The sequence below is a fragment of the Penaeus vannamei genome, chromosome 2 (genome assembly GCF_042767895.1).
Source record: "Penaeus vannamei isolate JL-2024 chromosome 2, ASM4276789v1, whole genome shotgun sequence".
NCBI lineage: Eukaryota > Metazoa > Arthropoda > Malacostraca > Decapoda > Penaeidae > Penaeus > Penaeus vannamei.
In genome coordinates, this window is record NC_091550.1 from 11,616,125 (window position 1) to 11,621,124 (window position 5,000).

Consider the following 5,000-nt stretch of genomic DNA (forward strand, 5'->3'; position numbering starts at 1 on the left):
ATACATATATATATATATATATATATATATATATATATATATATATATATATATATATATATATATATATATATATATATATATTATATATATATACATATATATATATGTATATATATATATACATATATATATATATATATATATATATAGATATATATATATGATATATATATATATGTATATATATATATATATGTATATATATATATATATATATATATATATATATATATATATATATATATATATATATATATATATATATATATATATGTGAACACACACACACACACACACACACACACACACACACACACACACACACACACACACACACACACACACACACACACACACACACACACACACACACACTCACACACACACACACACTCACACACACACACACACACACGGATATATATCATATATATATATATATATATATATATATATATATATACATGTATATATATATATATATATATATATATATATATATATATATACATATATATATATATATATATATATATATATATATATATATATATATATATATATATATATATATATATATATATACACACATGTATATACACATACATGCATATACATACACACTTAGCTGTGTGTGTTTGTTTATGTATCTCCTATCTCTCGATTTTGTTTTTCTCTCCTCTTTCCCTCTCTTTATCTCTCTCTTCCTGTGACCTCTCATTTCCTCATTCTCCCTCGATAACCTCATTCACTGCCGAGGAGAATGAGGAAAACGACTCATATTCGTGCTCATCATGCAACAGTATTAATCCTGAAACTGCTGTTGTTATTATTGCAAGTCTTATCACAGTTTGCAGCGTCGTTATGAATTCTGTAATTACTAAGAGAAAGCGTTATTAACGAACCACTTTCTCTCAAGATCGGTCGAAAAAGGAGAGGGCCGGTGTAGTGAAGTGACATATGCTAATGTGTTCATAATTTCTATACCCCATTTGATTTTATAATAGGTTTATTTTATATATTTTTATAACACCAATAACGTGACATGAAGTTAATTTCAAATTGTCTGCACTCTCTCATGCCCCATTGGACTACATAATAGTTTTGATTTATATATCATCATAACACTAACAAAATGTAACATCAGGTTAATTACACGCTATTTATATGCTGTCATACCCCATTGTACTATATAACAGGTTTGATTTATATATCATCATAACACTAACAAAATATAACATAAGGTTAATTAATCATATACTGTTCACATTCTGGTTGGTAAATTTTACACATTCTACAAAGCAGGGGATTTGTTCACAATCACTCTACATGAACAAACAACAATGAGATTGTGAAATGGCGATGTTCTATTGTTCTCCGTAGAGTATTCCTTTCTTTTCTTTTCTTTTTTTGCTTATTTTTAACAGTTAAGGAAATTTTGTTTGACTTCTTGTTGTTTTCCTGAATCTTAGATTTATTATTCATTCTTATTTTCCTTTGTTTTCCCCTCTTTCTTCCTTTCTTTTCCTCTTTTTAATCTATTTATCCACGAACATCCTTTATCTTGATGTGTTTTAGTGACCCTTGAATCGTCCAGACATTTGCTTTGTTCATGACACGTCGCACCAATTGCTTCCTTGTTGAGTCATGTCACTTGAGCCCCAGGGGGAGAGGCTACTGGGGAGGGGGTGGGGGTGGGGGTGAAAGAGCCCTAGGGAGGTAGAGGGGAAGAGGGGAGGAAGGGGGAGGGGTAGGTGTGGAAGGGGGGTGATACACATACGGGGGAAGGGGAAGGGGAGGGGAAGAGTTAGAAGAGGGAGAAGAGGAGTAAGGGGAGGGGGAGGTAGGCACGAGGAGCGGGGACGGAGGGTGGGTGGGGGTGGGGGGTCTTAATAAGCCCATATGGCGGTGGTAAGATTTTTTTCTTCATGTTAAATGTGACGAGAGAGAAGCGGGGAAAATAGACTGAGCATATGCACTGCGGCTGGACGGATATAAAAGGCACACACATACGCAGATACGCAGACGCATATACTTACAAACGAACGAACACACATATACATACACACGTGCTCAAACATATCTATACACACACACAAACGCTTGCACAAGCATACATAAAAACACAAAGGCATACACAAACATATACATACACAACATCGCGCGAGCATACCGTTTACATACAAACACATAAACGTACATATACACGCATACACATACATATATACGCACATATACGCACACACAAATATCGGCCCCGATCCACGCGTAATAAAACGCACACAAAAATTTACATATGTCCACTTTCACGTACAGACAAACATATGATTTGTTCGCACATGGCTGCAGGGAGAGCCAAGATGAATACAAAAAGAAAAGAAAAGAAATACGAAAAATAAAAAAAAGAAAATACAAACGAGGCAAAAGTAATGATACGAATATAAGTATATAAATGCAAAATAAATGAAAATAAACGCAACAACAAACAAAAGAGAAACCGAAAACAAGAAGAGAGGTAAAATTAGACATCAACACAGAGAGAGTGAGAGAAGACACGTCCTACTGACAGACATATGGTCTATGAGCGTCCGCGAGTGCATGTGTGTGCGTATACAGGCGCGTATATACATAGTGCCATGTACACTTTGGTACACTTGCTCTTACAGAAAACGTTTGATATTTGTACATTTAACAGTAAACGTGTATATACATAAGAGTGCATACAAGTTTCCTGTGTGTGTACGTAGGTGTAAGTGTGTGTGACTGTCAGCAAAGGAAGCCCACAGTGGCAGCAGAGCGGAACACAGCTGACGTCTCCTAACAGACGTTCCCTCAGAGTATCAGCTGAGAGAAAGTTCCTTTTGATATGACCGGTAAAAGTTGATTTGCAAACCGTTCATGTTAAAGTCATTTTTGTAGTTTCAGTTTCCATAATATCATTCGGAACTTTGCGATATATATGTCTATATAACTATACCTATCTATCTATCTGTATGTATAGGTATGTACATCTTTTTCTTTCTTTCTTTTTTATTATTTCCATCGAAAAGCAATTTCCATAACATCGCTTTGAATTTCATTACATCTTTTTATTCCAAGATTCTCGAAGTGAATGGAATTCGAAGTGATAGAAGAGGCACGTTTGTAAAAGTGTTTGGTTGCCATGCAATATTTTTTGGAAACGGACAAGCTTAAAAATATATATACTAGAAAATAATGCCTCGGTCTTTTTGGCTTGTCGGTTATTCTATGCCACTGTTTTTTTATCATTCGGTTATTTTTCTTTTAAAAATGGTTATAACAGTAGTAAAGACGTTACTTACGATCAGAAGAGAGATGGACATAATAACACTAACAGGGATCAAGAATTAAACTGTTACTATGTTAATTGCTCAAATAAATGACGAAAATGTGAATGATGATGATGACGGTAGAGATTATTTGATAACGATAACGAGTGTTCATAAAAAAATATGATAATTACAGTAATAATACCTGCACCAACGACGCCTATTCTCATACTAATAAGTGTTATAATCATGATAGTAATGTTGAAATTTATTAAATCATAATGGTAATAATGGTAATGATATTGATACTGATAATGATGATAGCAGTTGTAGTAGCAATAATGACGATAATGATAATAATGGTAATAGAAATATGAAAATAGCAATAATAATAATAATAACAATAATGATAACATTAATAACAATATTGATAGTATTAATAATATTGATAATAAGAGTAATAATAAGATAATAAGGACGTTTATGATAATGGTGATAATAATAATGATAATGATGATAATAATATTGATAGTGATATTGAAATAATATTGATAATGACAGTAATAATAAGGTAATAATGGCGTTTATAAGAATGATGATAATAATAAAGATAATAATAAAGATAATAATGATAACGATGATAATAATATTGATATTGATAATGATAATAGTAATGATAATGCTAATATTGATAGTAATTACAGTAATAATGACCGAAAACAATAATAATAAAAAAAAACAGAAAAGAGACAAAACACCATCAATAATAAAAAGAACAATGACTATAACCACAATAATTAACGCCAAAATCATCGTATTTCCAGATCAAGTAATTCCCTAACCACAGACACCATCAGGATATGAAAGTACTTGGAGTCGCAGAAGGTCATAGAATACGAAGGTCCTGTTAAACATGTTCTGGACCTGTTTCCAATTTCATGTTGACGCATTATTGTTTTTTTTTCTTATTGTTATTATCCTTATCTTTATGATCTTTATAGTGATGATGATGATGGTGATAATGATAATAATGATGATATTAATGATAACATTAATGATAATAGAACCAATGATGATAATGACAATAATAATGATAATAATAATAATAATAATAATAATAATAATAATAATAATAATAATAATAATAATAATAATAATGATAATGGTAATAATAATAACAATAATAATAGTGATAATACTAATGACGATCATAATATAGAAATAATGATTATGATACTGAAAGTAAGAATAGTAATAAGAACTACTATAACAACGATAATAAACATGATAATAAAGTACCAACAATAATAAAAAACATTATCATTACGCATACAAATATATAACCTTAAATACGCACAAATGTACACATCAATTTGTCCCAATATCCTTACCCCCCCCCCCCCCCCAAAGAGTCAGACGTCACTCCAATTAGTCGGGTTCATCGAGGAGGCTCTAATTGCACTTAGAAAATGGCAGTGAAGCCTCCCAGGCCCATTAAGGATGCCGGTGCAAGTGCGATATGTGTATAGATACATATAAATGTTAATATATATGCACATACACACTCACACACACATACATATATACATGTGTATGTATACATACATACATACATATATATATATATATATATATATATATATATATATATATATATATATATATATATATATATATATATATATATATATATATATATATATAATG